Source organism: Schistocerca gregaria, chromosome X (genome assembly GCF_023897955.1).
Source record: "Schistocerca gregaria isolate iqSchGreg1 chromosome X, iqSchGreg1.2, whole genome shotgun sequence".
Taxonomy (NCBI): domain Eukaryota; kingdom Metazoa; phylum Arthropoda; class Insecta; order Orthoptera; family Acrididae; genus Schistocerca; species Schistocerca gregaria.
This window is the reverse complement of record NC_064931.1, coordinates 220,758,573-220,776,338: the sequence shown is the minus strand read 5'-3', so window position 1 is coordinate 220,776,338 and position 17,766 is coordinate 220,758,573.

The following is a 17,766-nucleotide window of genomic DNA, read 5'->3' as shown; positions in this document are numbered from 1 at the left end:
TACCTCCGTAAACGTGGTTTTTTACCCATTGTATTTCCTGGTGATTGTGTACGACTGACACGTCCGGGCAGAATAAGTCAAGGAGGACCTGGAAATAGAAGTCCACCGTGCGGTTGTAACATTCCACCCTCTCACGGGAGTATCCCACGAGGGCCTTCCTGACTGCCGGTTTGCACAATTTAACCACTACTTTAGCGCCGCGGTATATTAAGGAAACTTTCTTTCACAATCTGCTTATGTTATGTCAAATATTTCATGTTATTCTGGTTCGTTCAAACGCGAGACATTGAACTTCCACTATGCCCTCCCACGGTAATCCCCTGTCATTGGAGATTGTTGTAGAAATGTATACCGTATGGTAAGAAAAACTGTCAGACATATATCTGTTTGCAAAATTTTGTGACTTAAGGCCGCCGTCACGTAAATTCGATGAAGTTTGCTTGCTGAGTGATTCGTGATATGTGTTAATCCTGGCCGATAGCCATTTACGTACTCCCAAGTATGAATCAAACGCACGCCACGTGTTATAGTTGCATGTTGCGGGCAAATGTTAAAATTCGACATCTGGTCTTTCAAGGCAGGACGCAGTTGTAGTCAACCCCGAATATAATGTGATTCTAATTGCGAGCGAATAATGAGGCCATTATTCCTTTGAAAAAGTGAGCCCGTTTACGTCTGTTGCCAGAGCCTGAAGATGCTTAGACGTCGGTCAAACATGTTTCCCATGTGGCGACCGCAATACCTCGGGTTGTTGACAGGTACTCCACATCGTTCGCCACAACTCCTTCCTTTGTAAATACTTCCAACCCAAGGTCTTATACAGTTCCTGGATGAGTGAAAGTGGAGGTCTATGTTCGTCACCTCTTGCAATAGTACAACATCAAAGTCGGCGGTCTACAGCATGTCACGTAAAGTCTGGAGCTTCGGGCTACTGCTTATACCGTTGATGTTGATCTTCCCTATTTTGTGTGCTTGTGCTGGCCTTATTCTCTGAGGAGATTCAGGGTGTCCATGTCCTTGTCCGTGGCCGCTGTTGAAGCTTTCTGACATTGGCGGATCATTGCCCCCTCGGTGTGCCTCTTGACTCGGTGCGCTTTCCCTGTCCCGACACCTACCGTCGTTTCTCCATTCATGGATTCACCCAACAGATCACAGTCCACTTCATCTGTGCAGTTCCCTGTCTTCCTGGGACAGCTCGACGCCGCCCCGCTGGTAGCCCGTTCAGTATAGTTCCTTGTGTACCGCCCAGTTCTATCTGATGGAAGGGGTGGTTCCCTTTCTTGTCCGACTGAGGTATGGCCGCCGGTTGAGGTATCTGGCGGATTCCATCTTGGTGGCCGTCTGATGTTCCTCCCAGGCTGCGGGCAATCCTCTGCGCTCTCCCACGCATTTCCCTCACCTTTGGTCCGAGTTTGTGGGTGCTATCCCTTGTTTTTTTTTTTTGTATTTTCATGGTAAGTTCCGCGGTTTGTCCGCGTCATTATCTGAGAGCATACTCGGCTACAGAGGCATCGGGTCATCGACCTTCTATCGAATGACGTGTGAGTTATTCTATTCCATCACTGGTTGCCCGTTGATCCGTTGATTAAAGTGATGATTCTGGAGCGTCTGCCTGGCCATTGGTGTGACAAAATCCCCACTAGCAGTCACTCCTAGATCATTCTCCTCTGCTTGTAATGGTTCTATTCCTGTCCCCCCCGAATGCTGCAACGTCTGTCACTTGTAATGTCTACATCTATGCAGGGCCGACTGCTTTTCCCAATGGTAATTGGGACACCCTTCTCTGCGTACGTTCAGAACGTACATGTCCTTCCTTGCCACATTCTGAACACGTTCAGGATTCCTCTTCATACATGTTAATCTCTCTACATCCGCTGAGGATGTGAGGGAACATGTCGCTGGCGGTCAATGTTAACTTTTCCACAACAGTTTAGGACAGGGAGGTTTTCGGAACTTGACGATTTTTCCGCTGTGTTCTTCCGAATCGTGCCGTAAGCGTTTGGATCTAAAATGATTTGCTGTAAAATCCCTTCGATGGGAATTTCAGAGATCCTTGTGGTCCTGACCCCGAATCCCGCCATTTCTGCTGTTATCTCCCCCACGTTCCCGTCATAATGGTTGAATCAAAATCGTCCTCCCATCGAGGTTATGACTCTTTCCAAGCATTCTGTGTTTATGATCTTCACATAGACAGTGTGGCTAACTATCGACAAGTGGATTCTGATGGTTTCCTGAGAGCTATTTTTTTCTACATCTGGTAAAAAAAAACACCTCTATACGAAAGGTCTTGGCTGTGCACAGTGGTGATCAAAAGCAAATTTCAGTGTGTTCTTACGGAAAAGATATGCCATCATTACATCAATATTATGTCCGACATTTTCTAGGAAGTTTACTCACCCTCGTCTCGGTGCTCGGCTCGGATTTGCGGGGACGTAAAGACCATGTCTACACAGCTTGCCCACAGCAAACAGACTGTGCCACTTCGACTCTCCACCCCTCCAGGACCGACCCAAACTTCTATGTCAACTCTTGCATGTTTGAAGGGCATTGTAATGTGAAGATACGGACACCATACACACACGTTGTATCCATCAATGGTGTACTCATGCCTCGACGGGCTAAAATGCCGATAAAATACTTGTCTCTCCCTGTTCGGGAATCACAAAATGTGCGAGCGTAAGGGTTGTGGACTCCGTGAGATATCAAAGTTCGGATCGGTCCTGGAGGCGGGCTCGGATAGCCGAAGTGGTTAAGGCCACCGCTCGTGACAAGCGATAAACCCGTGCTCGAGCCCTGGTCCGACACAGCAGAGGTCAAAACGGATTCACAACATGCGAATCCATTTCGTAATTATTGTGATACTAGTGGAGTTAATTATGACCGTATCGATAGTAATTTAAAGGCTATCAGACCCACCAGACTTCATCATACCACTATGTCACCGTTGCTTTCTGTTCTCACACTAACTACTTTCAGCCACATTCACTAAAATAGGCAGCTATGTGTAATGACATAAAAGGACTTTTTGCTAACTAAATCTGTATCCAACTGAACTAATTCAAAATGAAAATTAACCAGTGTCAATAGGACCAGAGTTAATTAGGACCTACTGTTAACATACGAAGAACTATTCCCTTGAAATGATGCTTGTGAAAGTACTTTGATTAAATATCTAAACTATTCGGGAAAACACTTTCTAATGCAACCATTAGTTTTCCGAACATCGGTAATTAGTAATATAGTTTATTCGTAGTATGGGTACAATACACTATGAACACTGAAAATCGTTACATTCTCACAATTCTGAATCGTTCACATGAAACAGACGGAAGGTTCCGCCAATAGTCACAATATTTCATAATCATCACGTATTACTATATGAAACTTTATTTTATGAAAACATTAGTGTAGGTGGAATCTTATAGAATTCCCACATGCCCAGAACAACATTATTACTTCTGATCGAAGCTTTTAACACGAAAGTCAATAGACTTCTCCAGCATTACATTTTATTGCTACAAATTTGTTTTAGATGCTCAGTCCTTTCGGTGGAGACAACGTATGTATATTGAAATCATCAAATATTTACACCTGCGTTCTTTCCAATGGTCTGCCGATGTAAATCCATTCTTTTCCTGACTATGTCTTTGTTCATCTAATGCAAGAAAATTAGTTCTGTAAAAATTTAACAGCGTCACAATATATGCACGTCAAAGATTACAAAGACGCTTTTTTTCCTGTTTGCAACTCCTTCAGTATTGAAAAGAATTCCTACTGATATTTATCGGACAAGATTGCACTTACAGCACAAACTATATATGTTCCTGCAAAACAAACAATCTCATCACATGCTTATTAATAAAGGAAATAAATTTTCTGCATGTGTCCGCGGTCTTTGTGAATGTTTTGTAAATAAACCCTCTAGAATGCTTAGCACAGTTGTTTATTTATTACGCTATTTCCACAAGTCTCATCAACAGATTAAAACATAGAAGTTGTAAAAAAAATCCATGCCTAATCGTGGCGTCAACTCAACTACGATTAGGCATAGATGTGTTCTAAGTTTTGATTTGATGCTGGCAGCAGCCAAAATGTAGTAATAAATAAAGAAATATATTGTTATAGATGGTTTTATTCACAGAAGATCTCACGTGTGGAGGCAAATGCATGTCTCACTCCATACAGCGACATCGTCTCATTCTCACGCGGCTGTATTAATATTATAGCTCAGTCGCCCGGTCAAGTTTTCACCAGCGCCTCCTTCTTATTTTTATGAGCTTGCCCTAGCAGTGCTCCTGAACTTGCTAGCCATTTTTAAAGCTGGTGAGAACTTACTTCAGAGTCCAGCTAAACATGTTAATCCTCTGTATGAGAATGCAGGCTTTCTCGACCAATTTCGATGATAAAATCTTCTCTGGTTGACAGCCGAGTCCAGCAACGTTTCAGCAAGTTTCTTACTTGTCTGAAGATGGCAAGTAAAAAACTTGCTGAAACGTTGCTTGAGAGCAACATATTGACTCGGCTGCCAACCCGAGAAGATTTTATCATGTTAGTCCTCTGTCAGTCAACATGTAGGCACTAGGGTAGGAATTATTAATGCAGTAACTGGCTGTTATGGCAACTGATATTACCAGCTTCTGCAATGTTACGTCTTGTGTGAATGGTCTTACTATCAGTTTATTATTGTGAAACATTGAATTAAGAGACAATATACAGTATGTAAGACAGGTAATTCAAATACCACATTTTAAAATAAAATTTACATTGTCAATTTATCAGTTCATTATTGTGAAATATTAAATTACACACAATACACTCTTTACACATAAACGTATTTTATAGACTACTTCCCATACTACGTGTTTATACTATAAATAAATAAACACAATGTAACCAGTTACTCTAATTATTCAATTATTTTTCGCTTCGGAGGCTCGGGTTCGACCAGGTGACAGTTTCGGTGTTCATCCTAGCTGCACACTTCAGGGAAATAACCGATGTCGAAATTCGTGCAGTCCTGTGCATCTGTGCTGCGTATTTTTTCTCGTGAGAGTTCCATTTGAGCTTGAGACTCTCACTGCTTACAAGTTTGTAAAAAGTGCTCATCGTGCAAAATACGCACCGCAGGTCCAGAGAACAGCAGAAATTTTGACGTCTTCGGTTTCGTGTGAGCAATGCTGCTAGGCTGAACACCAAAACCGACACATGCTGTTAGAGTAAAGTCTCCGAAAGGCGTCTCAATAAAATAATTAAATATTCCACACATATTATCGTTTGGAAAAGCTACTAACAAACTCAGAAGAAAATTGAAGACCACGGCTGTAAATAATGGCAAGGGACAAGCTGGTTGTTTCCAGAAATTGCGCAGGAAAGATTCAATGAACTCTCATAAGTAACTTGTGTCAAGTATATTCATTGACTTTCTTATTTAGATAAGTCATTGTTTTCAAATATGTCTAACGTAACAACATATTTTTAAAATCGTCAATTCTATCCAAAGTTATGTCAGTGGGTACTTAACATTATTTACTTTCAAAATGAGTGCATTTAACACGAGTTACCATTGACTGACTGCTGTTTACTTACTGGGCGAGTTAACGAAACCTTGCTTTGATTCTTCTCAAATGTACAAAATTGAAAAGTTCCGAATTGTTTCTGTTTATGATAATAACAAGTGCACCACACGGAAATCGTACTTTTGGAACTTTTTACATCTATGTACGTGAAGTTCAGAGCTCAAATATACCTCTCACAAAACAGTTCAATGCAATTCTCAAAAATACTCTAGAACAATGGTTCCTAACCTGAGGGTAATTACCCACTGACGGGTAAAATGAAATTTTCTGAGTGATAAAAACTAAACGATTCAGTTCTGCTACAGTTAGAAATTAAATTGTTTTCAAATGTCATTAATATTGTTACAATTTTGTAAGACTAATTTTTTCAGTTTGTTGCGTTAATGCGGTGGAGGTTACCGGTTCGTCACATAGTCCACCCACTACACACACATGTCGTGCTTTGTCCAGATGACGACAATAGTGAGACATACACGTAACAAATGTTAAACATCTCAAGAAATTGTCTTCTCCAAGTTGTCGATAGGACCTGTAGTAGTCCATAAATTGCCTCATTACTCGCCTGAAAACAAATAAATAAATTAACTGACAGAACAACAGAGCAGTAACTACGTCAGGGCTACTATAGTGCTGTACACAGTATTATTATTATTAGTAGTAGTAGTATTACTATTACTGTTACTGTTAGTTGCTGTGGTTACACACAGAGCATTAACAGCCTGAAGTATTCCAACTGATGCCAGTTGAGAAGTAAGGAGTGCAGCAGGAAAGTGATTTACGAACACTAAGTATAGTACTCACATTTTAACTTGGTTGATTTTACATGGGACTGCAGTGTGCATGACAAGCAAAAGACGCAATGGAGCGGAGTAATGCAGGTGAAGTATGTTTTGTAATGCGCGTCTATCCTCACCGTAGATAATTAGCTTTGTTATCTGAGAAGGAGTTGTGGATAGGACTTACGATGCAAAAAGAGTTCCTGCGTCATTCATTCTAACACACACACACACACACACACACACACACACACACACACACACACGCTCACTCAAACTAAATATGATTCATCTTTCATCATTTTAAAAATATAATTCTTCCAAGAAAATTATTTTATTTTACAGTTTAGTCAGGTGCTAAAGTTCGTATTTAATGTGGGGGAGGGGCAGAAGAACAACGGAAAGGGAGGGTGGGGCGAGGGGGATACTAGCTCATGTCTAATTGCACTCGTTGGTAACGGTTTAAGGAAGATTGGAAACCACTGCTCTAGAAAATCGTTTTTGAAGTTCTCGGACTATTTTTAATATTCTAAAGAAAAGTGTGCTTCTGCTAAGCATTGTGACTATGTGGAGTGCTCACCTGATGTGTGTGTGTGTGTGTGTGTGTGTGTGTGGAGGGGAGGGGGAGGGTGTCTGGGTTTGGATCCTACTGCAATAAAAATTTTTAATGAGTATTTACGTGAAGTGTAAAATAAAAAAGATAGAAAAAGGAAATTTGTAATTTTTGTATTGTACGTTCATGATTAACAATCTTTTATAAAAGATCGGTAATTACGACTTTTTTTTGCAATGAAAATCGATTTTTATGTGCAGTATGTAATTAAAAAATGAAGACGTGAATTTTTCATAAAAATAAAAGTAAGATGTTTTAATTAACAGATACATGATGAATTTTATTTTTAAATGATGTAGGTATTTGATCTGAACGGAAAGAAACAGTGACCGAACCGAGACTTTACTAGCGGTTACCACTATGTATTCTACGCTTCAGGGAGATACTCATAGAACCTTTGCTTGAGAATCTGACTCCATCTGGAATTAACCCCAGGCCTTCACCCAGCGAGCTAGCAAACTACCACAGGATCATACTTCTTGTCAAAATACATGTACTTTATTTTAGCATATTAAATATGCTTGGAAACTTCAAAGTCGATTTTATCGAGAATTTTTTGAGAGTTGCTGCTTTGGGAGAGGTATCGTCCTGAACTTCACGTGCCATGAATATAAAAATCTACAAAAAGCCGATTGTCTTATGGGCCCCTTGTAAGACTTGCATTACCAAGTTTTGAAATAATTAAGTATAACAACCTCAAAAAGTAGTCTTTGATACTAAGGATCTCCCTTAATATTTCTGTCATCGCACTGTCACGTACATTCACGTAAACATGGTAAGGGACACAACATTGTTCACTTGCTTAATGATGTATTCACGTTTACCAGATTAGCAAAGTTCGTGAACTTTATCTGAGTCGAAGTTATCCATATCAGTCTTGGATTTGCAGAAATCGTCCCTGAAAAGCATTTTCGTGGCACGAACACAGCACTCGTTATTATTACTAGAAGCCATGTTTTTTGGCGCTTACCACTACTTACGTGCACAAATCCTGACAAAGTTACCATTAATGAAAATCTGAAATTAGCGACAGAACCGCTATTTCTCAGTTTATCGTGGAGCTATCAACAAGTATAATAAAGCGCATCAAGTACCACATTTTACATGCGACAGCTCTTGTTCCTCGTTGGCTGCGTTTATTTCTTTTTACAACTGGGGTCTTCAATTACACTGAGCAACACACTTAAAGAGTCCCTTCTTTGAAACTCCATAATTCCCTCTCATTGGGACGCGTAAGTTTAAAATTTGGCACAAATAAGCGTGTAACCATTCTCTGTAATGGTTCCATAACTTGACGGGCTGTGACGTCACCCTCTGTCGCGCCAACGCTTCAAACAGCAAAGTGCCGGCACATGCGAAAAATAGGCCAGACCTCAGAAGTCCATGTGAGGTGTAAGTTGAGTTAATGGTTCTATATTTACGCCAAATTTCACCAAAATTCAGCTCAAGGTCATCGTGGACGTGTCACACGATGACAAGGTCGTCACATCCATTCTTACACACATCACAGCCCTTCTTTTGACGCCTCTGCGATGGGGGTTATAACAACGACGCCCAGCTTTCAAATCACGAGGTTCCGCTGTGGGCGGCCGAAAAAACATGTCAGGCACACTGCCACTCAGAATCAATACGAATATGCTTCAGGAGTGGCATAAAGTGATTGAATGAAACCGCCTCTTCCCTTGGGACGTTGATTCCCACACATTTCGCGATAGAAAACGACAGGCCTCAGTGTGATGAGCAACAGGACTTCGGTCTTTATAACCTTTGACGATACTGACACTCGCCAGACGTTTCAACCCTACTGCATGTATATAGTGGATTTGCAACCAATTTGAACGTGATCTCACGCCTTTGGAGTATAATGTGGTAGCAATTTTTGCTGTGGGGTACAGGGCGGGACAACAAGGAGCCGTTCAAAACCATTCGACGAAATTTGAAGGTGATCCAAAGAATAAAAGTATATTTATACTTTTTCAGCCCACCTATGGCGCGGTCAGAGAAGGGTGCGACATTGACACATGCATGAATAAAACGACAAAGTGTCCCTCTTAAACCCCCAAGTTCGTCAAAATCCGCGGTGCCACCTCTGCACGTTTGTTCATCACATTAAAAGTGGACAGAGACAAACTCTGATAGATTCCTAGGCGCCTGTAGACAGGCAATCTCTAGTCACCGCACAGATTCTGTATGCCTACAAGCAGGCGCTAGAGCAGCAGTGTAGTGTCTTTCAGCTGAAGGGGGTTAAGGGGCTACCTGGCTGCAGGCGCCTAGGTTCAAAAATGGTTCAAATGGGTCTGAGCACTATGGGACTCAACATCTGAGGTCATCAGTCCCCTAGAACTTAGAACTACTTAAACCTAACTAACCTAAGGACATCACACACACCCATGCCAGAGGCAGGATTCGAACCTGCGACCGTACATTAAAGGAATAATATCACATACAAGTAGCTTTATTTCAATCCACACTGTGTACCACAGTAATACATCGATATCACCATTAGTTTTCTAAGCAAATATGTGTTGTCTCGATCAATGTTTTTTACTGGTACGGGTCCAGATGCTGAATGGAAATATAGCATGTTAGACTTTTAGTATATGACACACCTGCTTGGATAAACAAGACTGACGACTGTACACCAGAGATAAAGGTAGTCTATATTTTAAGGCTGCAATTTATACCACACCTCAGGTGATACAGAGAAAAAGAATATTTTATAAAAGTTTTGTAACCAATATTTTGACTATGCACTGGCATTTTTTGATAGCAGGGTGCCCTCATGATAGCAAATGGTTCTGGAACCACTAGTTATTAAAAAAATAAAAAAAATGGCTCTGAGCACTATGGGACTTAACATCTGAGATCATCAGTCCCCTAGAACTTAGAACTACTTAAACCTAACTAACCTAAGGACATCACACACATCCATGCCCGAGGCAGGATTCGAATCCGCGACCGTAGCGATCGCGAGGTTCCAGACTGAAAGGCCTAGAACCGCTCGGCCATCTCGTAAGATGAAGAACAACCACCTTGAGACACAATCGTATTTTCTTTCGACACACGACGAATTTCGAGACCTGGGTCTCAACTTCAGGTGGTTCGACAGCCTACGTTGATTTTTTTCAGAGTTAGATTAATGCTGGGAACTTAATTCTGAAAAAAAACGATGTAAAATGTCAAAGCACCTGAAGATGAGACGCCAGGGCTCGAAATGCATCGTGCATTGAAATCAAATCACGATTGTGACTTGAGGCAGTTGTTCTTTATTTTACGAAAGTAATACAGTCACGGGAGAAACACTGACAAAAATGGATAAAATTTTTAAAAAAACATATTAATTTTCTTCCGAATAATCAAAGTTTAGGAACAAGTTACATTGTGTTTGTTTATTTGTATTTACAGTATATTCTGATATCTAGTGGCATTGACCTGGATGCAGTGGATGCACCGGTTTCCTTCAGATCACCGAAGTTAGGCGCTGCTGGGCGTGGCCGGTTCCTGGATGGGTGGCCATCTGGGCCGCTATGCGGTGTTGCCATTTTTAAGGGTGCACACAGACTCGTGATGCCAATTGAGGAGCTACTAGACCGAATAGTAGCGGCTCCGGTCAAAAAAGCCATCATAACGACCGGGAGAGCTGTGTGCTGACCACCCCCTATCCGCATCCTCAGCTGAGGTTGACACGCCTGTCAGATGGTCCCGATGGGCCACTTGTGGCGAGTGGTGATATCACGTAAATATTTATTACTGTTATGCTCAGCTACTCATAACAGTTCCATGTGGCTTTTCGCGGATGATGCTGTAGTATACAGAGAAGTTACAACATTAGAAAATTGCAGCGAAATGCAGGAAGATCTGCAGCGGATAGGCACTTGGTGCAAGGAGTGGCAACTGAGCCTTAACGTAGACAAATGTAATGTATTGCGAATACATAGAAAGAAGGATCCTTTATTGTATGATTATATGATAGCGGAACAAATACTGGTAACAGTTACTTCTGTACAATATCTAGGAGTATGCGTGCGGAATGATTTGAAGTGGAATGATCATATAAAATTAATTGTTGCTAAGGCGGGTGCCACGTTGAGATTGCCGGCCGGAGTGGCCGTGCGGTTCTAGGCGCTACAGTCTGGAACCGAGCGACCGCTACGGTCGCAGGTTCGAATCCTGCCTCCGGCATGGATGTGTGAGATGTCCTTAGGTTAGTTAGGTTTAATTAGTTCTAAGTTCTAGCCGACTGATGTCCTCAGAAATTAAGTCCCATAGTGCTCAGAGCCATTTGAACCATTTTGAACCAGGTTGAGATTCATTGGGCGAGTCCTTAGAAAATGAAGTCCATCGACAAAGGAGGTGGCTTACATAACACTCGTTCGACCTATACTTGAGTATTGCTCATCAGTGTGGGATCCGTACCAGGTCAGGTTCACAGAGGAGATAGAAAAGATCCAAAGAAGAGCTGCGCATTTCGTCACAGGGTTATTTGGTAAGCGTGATAGCGTTACGGAGATGTTTAGCAAACTCGAGTGGCAGACTCTGCAAGATAGGCGCTCTGCATCGCGGTGTAGCTTGCTGTCCAGGTTTTGAGAGGGCGCATTCCTAGGTGAGGTATCGAATATATTGCTTCCCCCTACTTATACCTCCCGAGGAGATCACGAATGTAAAATTAGAGAGATTCGAGCGCGCACGGAGGCTTTCCGGCAGTCGCTCTTCCCGCGAACCATACGCGACTGGAACAGAAAAGGGAGGTAATGACAAATGGTTCAGATGGCTCTGAGCACTATGGGACTTAACTGCTGTGGTCATCAGTCCCCTAGAACTTAGAATTAGCTAAACCTTACTAACCTAAGGACATCACAGACGTCCATGCCCGAGGCAGGATTCGAACCTGCGACCGTAGAGGTCGCACGGTTCCAGACTGCAGCACCTAGAACCGCTCGGCCTCCCCGGCAGGCTGTGGATGTGGTCACCAAGGATTGATGCATACTTGTGTTGATCCATTGTGCCTTTCAGAAGGACGAGATCAACCAGAGAATGCCACGAAAACATTCCTCAGACCATAATACTCCGTCGGTCTGTTGGAGGATAAAACGTGATTCATCTGAAAATGTCACCTGTGTGAATGCTACAGTTGCTTCTGGTTCAAATGGCTCTCAGCACTATGGGACTTAACATCTGAGGTCATCAGTCCCCTAGAACTTAGAACTACTTAAACCTAACTAACCTAAGGACATCACACACATCCATGCCCGAGGCATGATTCGAACCTGCGACCGTCGCGGTCACGCGGCTCCAGACTGTAGCGCCTAGAACCGCACGGCCACTTCGGCCGGCGAGGTAATGACAGTGGCACGTAAAGTGCCCTCCGCCACACACCATTGGGTGGTTTGCGGAGCATAAATGCAGATGTAGAGCAGTTAATTACGAGCGTCACTCATTCCTCGCTAGGCAGCACGACCGTAGTTAATGGGCGCTGCGTGCTTATGTGCTACTTTGCTGTCAGCGCGTATAAAAACTCGTGTATTAATGTTTTTTCTAAATACCAATTTAACAAATCAAAAAATCCCTTTCATGGGAGTCCAAAATTACACATTACAAGACAGTGATTAAGCCATAAGCACTGCATGCAGCAGAAACACTTAACATGAATTTCAAAGGCCAAATGGAGAAACTTGAGCTAAAGGAAATAAAAATTTTAAGGAAAATCATTGGGCCTAAATTTCAAGACAATAAGATTATATACATAAAAAATGAAACTCTCTACAAGAAAACTGAAAAACTTTCAGATTCTATGCGAAAAAGGAGAATTAATTTTTATGGTCATCTTCTCAGAATGAATTCTAGCAGACTAACTAAACAAATCTTTGACTTCTTCCGTAACCGAAAAACGAAGCCCAACTGGTTTAAAGAAACTGAGAAAGACCTAGTGGAATTAAAGATTTCAGAAAATTCACTTATTGATCGAACTGCTAAATTAATTACTGAAGATGAAAACATAAGTTTCGAAGACAAATCCACACAAAAGCCCAACCCTTCATCTTGGAAGAAGGGAGGAGAAGAAGATCAGAAAGAATGAAGAAATACTGGGCTCTAAGAAAATAACAACGCACAAAGAGGGTGAAATGAAAGAAGAAAATTAAAGAAAGCTCGGGTCGTGTACTGTGGACGCGTTACAAATCGTACGGTCACTGTATACTGGAGAGCTGCCCGAGGATAACGAGGTAGGTGACGACGAGAGCGAGAGCGGAGACGACGAGTCGGCGGTCGACGGTGAAGAAGCCGGCTGCGGTGAACGCCAGCGGGGGCCCGTCGAGGGCCAGCCGCAGGAAGGCGGCCAGCTCCGCGCGCGCCCGCGGCCAGCGGTCGTCCCACAGCGCTGAGGCCCGCAGCAGCAGCTGGCCGGCGGCGGCCGCGGAGTCTGCGGCGGCGGCGCACGGCAGCCCCAGCAGCAGCAGCCGCAGCCCGTGGAACCACAGCCACAGCAGCGACGCGGCCGCAGACCGGCTCGGCGCGAACTCGGCGACCTGGCGGGGCCGCGCCGCCAGCACCAGCAGCTCGTAGGCGCTGCACGTGCCGCCGCACACGCAGTAGGCCGCGTCGGCCACCACCACCGGCCCAAAGTGCGCCTGCAGACAGTCGGAGGCCCGCCGCAGCGCCACGTGCGCGACGCGCAGCTGCCGCAGCCTCGCCTCCGGCTGCGGCTGCGGCTGGCGCTGCGGCGGCGGCAGACCCAGGATCTCCCGCAGCTGCGGGCTGCACGAGACGCGCGCCGCGCTCCGCAGGCAGCCGGCCAGCCCCTGGAAGCGCGTCTGCAGCTCCAGCACCAGCACCGCCAAGTGCAGCGTCACCAGCGACTCCAGGAAGACGTGCGCCGCGTGCACTGCCGGCATCAGCACCGCGCCGGAGCCCCAGAAGGTCGCCGCCGTATTACCGACCACCACTGTCAGCTGAACTAGGAGAATGGAGCCTCCCAGAGCCTTCTTGTTTACGGTTTTAGAGGCGGGCAAGCGCTCGTCTGCGAAGTTCACCGCTTCCGCGTACGAACGCAGATGTCCTAGTCCCGTAGCCGCGCATATCCCGAGTACCAACAGCACCTTCAACCTTCCGGTAGTTTCCATTACGATATAAACGAGCGGCGCGATTTCCGGAGCTCGGAGATACAAGTGAGTGCGCTGGTACGAAAGTAACGCCGAGTTACACGCGTAGACTACAAACCAGAAAGCCGTAGGGGTTAGGAATCTCTTACCCCAGAGCTCGTGTCGCCCAGTACAACGCGGTTCGCGCAGCGGAGCCATACCAGTTATTTTCCACACTGCGCACAGTAATCCGAAAGCGAAGTGATAATCGAGTGTAGTCTTTCTAATATTCGAGGCCATCTTTCCTCGCTGAAGACAAACCAGTACCCACGTCCGGAAATTCGAGAGCGGACGCCGATATCCTTAGGTTGCCGTACCACTGACGTAAAATAACGTAATTCGATTGTGTATCCTCATTTCGTAGTGAGCAGGTGCGCACTGTGGCTACAGAAAGATTCTGTGACGTCCATTAATCCTGACACCAATACCGTAGGATCGTTTGTTTGCTAAGACAACTTCATACCCTGTAGACTTATGTTTTGATTCCAAACAGGATATCAGTCGAGCTACTGTATGCCTACAAATTTGAGGAGTACTGTCATTCGTAAACATTCTGTAGCAGAACCGTGGCCGAAAAGCAATTACATTACCGCACATGTGGCCGTAGGTTCTAATACGTACTACCCTGTCAAAAATTCTCCTGAACATCACTGCTGTCAATGTACAGAGGCAGCCTGAAACGTATTTACATTCGTGTAACTGCCGTTCACTTATAAATGAGTGTTCCTTTTACTTTTACACTTTTATTTTCTTTGTTACAAACTTACCGCGCATTACATAACGCATTTGTCCTTTAGCTTTGTTGAGTAAGACTTTATTTTAGTACTAGCTGAGCACGCCGTATTGCCCAGTGATGTACTTATTTCATAACCCATCTTCAGCTTCCCCTCTCTTTTCAGTGTTCTCTGTCCTCCTCACTGCCCATGTCCTTCTCCCGCCTCCCTCTGTCCACCCCCTCCACTGCCACTCTCTATCTCCTCTTGTCCCTCTCTGTATCCACCTGCTGTTTCTCCTCTCTCTGTCCATCCGCTCCTCCCCCCTTTGTTCACATTCGCCTCCTCCCTCAGTGTCCATCCCATCCTGCCCCTCTATCTCCTTCTCCCTCCCTTTGTCTCCTCCTCCTCCCCTCTGTTTTTGCATCTCCTCCTACTGTCTCTCTCTGACCATCTCCTCTTCCCTTTCACTGTTCATTTCCTTCTCCATATATCTCTGTCCATCTCCTTCTCCACCCTCTCTCAGTCCTCGTACTCTCCCCCTGTCTGACTATCTCCTCCTCTTTCCTTCCTCTGTTCGTCATCTCCTCCCTCTCTCTGTCCTACTCCTCCTCTTTCCTTTCTCTCTTCACCTTCTTCTCTACCCTCCCTCTATCTCCTCATCTTCCTTTTCTCAATAGATTTCCTCTTCCCCTTTTCTTTTTCTTCTCCTCCTTCCTCCTCCATCTGTCAATCTCCTCCTACCTCCTCTCTCTGTCCATCTCCTCCTCCCCTCTCTCTGCCCATCACCTCTTCTCTTTCTTCGTTTATTTCCTCCTTCCTGTTTCTCTGTTCATCTCCTCCTCCACCCTTTTTCAGTCTACCTCTTCCTAAGACCAGGGCCTTAGGTTGAGCTTTTTACCCATGGCTTTGTCAGAGTATTCACACTTCACATATATTTCACTATATTTTTATCATATTTCACACATATCTGTACACATATTTCGCCTGTGTCTCTAGCGAATTTCGTCCTGCAGTTTTGTTCTCGCGCAGCTCAGTCTCTATGATGTCATATCTCCTGTGTCGTAGAATAATACAGATTTGCAGTTACATGTAGTGGTATATTTAAATAACATCTGTGAAATATGTTGCGAATAGAGCTAGTAGTAAAGAATTAATAAATTAAAATGTCATGCATACTGCGGAAGTTTTTCACTCATCTCAGTGTTTACAAATGCCATATCTCCTGAACTATGTGTCGTACAATGACATACATTTGCAGGTATATTCACTGGCATATTTTGATACTGTCTGCGAAAGCTGGCACCTATACATTTAATAGTAAAGAAGCAATCAGTTAAAACGATATTGCCTGATACCGCAGTTTTTCTGCATGAAAAACGAAAATGTAGTAGTGATAAACTTTTCACAGCATTTTATGGGACTTGTCAGTGAGAAAAAGTTTCCCTAAAGGTTTGAAATGATGTGTAAAGTTTGTTGCAAGTTACTAAGTGCTCTCTTTTTCAAATACTGGATGAATAAAGCCTGTGGATAGGCGAATCGTGAGTTACGCTACTTTTTTACTCCCATCCCATCCCCTTTGATAGATATGTAGTTCTTATCATGACACTCATTCTCTGCAGACAGTAAGTGATACGTATGCCTGGTTTGGTTGAAGTTGGTCCATTGCTTTAGGAGGAGATATGGAACATACATACATACGGTATATGTAGCTGGCTCCTCGTCTAGGCCGTGAAGGCCCAAGAAATGTCTACCGGAGGCCGTGTCATGCTCTGCCTTACGCCGTCATGCGGGTGTGGTATGCTGGGGCATGTGGTTAGCACTCCGCTCTCCTGGAAGTTTTTTAGACTTATCACCGGCCGAGGTGGCCGAGTGGTTCTAGGCGCTACAGTCTGGAACCGCGCGACCGCTATGGTCGCAGGTTCGAACCCTGCCTCGGACATGGATATGTGTTATGTTAGTTAGGTTTAAGTAGTTCTACGTTCTAGTGGACTGATGACCTCAGAAGTTAAGTCCCATAGTGCTCTGAGCCATTTGAACCATTTTTAGACTTATCAGACGTAGATCAATCAAGCAGCTCCTCAATTGGCATAACGAAACTGAATACACCCCCTACCAGTCCTCCTGCCAAGGAGAAATCCTTGGCAATACTTGGAATTGTACCCGGGTCCTCTACATGGCAGCCATCTACTCTGACCACTGAGCTACGGAAACATACTTATCCCTTTCCACTCCGGCAACATCACTTTTCTGCAACGACTGTGAGGGCTCCCGGCTTGCGTATGGTAGCTGTTTTGTTTCATTATGCGACCATCAGAGGCCAGTAGATGACTTCAAACTTCGACGAGAAGACATAGCCGTGTGTCCGCGAGGTAAATACAATGTATTTTCCTCCATTTCATTCATTTAAGGCAATGCTGCATTATTTTTGACTGAAAATGTTTCACCTAACATATATAAGGTGTCTAAACTATTGGAAGAGGTACCATTGGATTTTATAAATGTTTATATTTGGAGCAGAACGATCGTGCGTCTCAGGTGTTAATGATGCCAAGCTTAGACGCTAACCTGACTTTCACATGCAGATAGTACAGTAAATATTCGCTCTAAGATATATGAACAAATAGTACTGCTTTGGTTTTTATATACAAATAAAATATCCTTTTGTCTTTTCGGGTTAACAGATGAAGAAATCATACACCTTACTTTGGAGGATTGACTAGTAAAGTGTTGTGTGTCTCCCTCCCCTCTCCCCCTCCCCTTTGGCAAGCAATACAGCAGATATTGCGTGACATGGATTCCACAGACCTATGAAAGGTTTCTGGAGATATGTGACACCAGATGTGTGCACGCGGCTCACGCAATTTTCGTAAATTACGGGCTGGTGGTCTGTGGCCGTGGAGATGGCGGCCGATAGTGTCTCAGATGTTTTAATCACGTTTCGATCAGGTG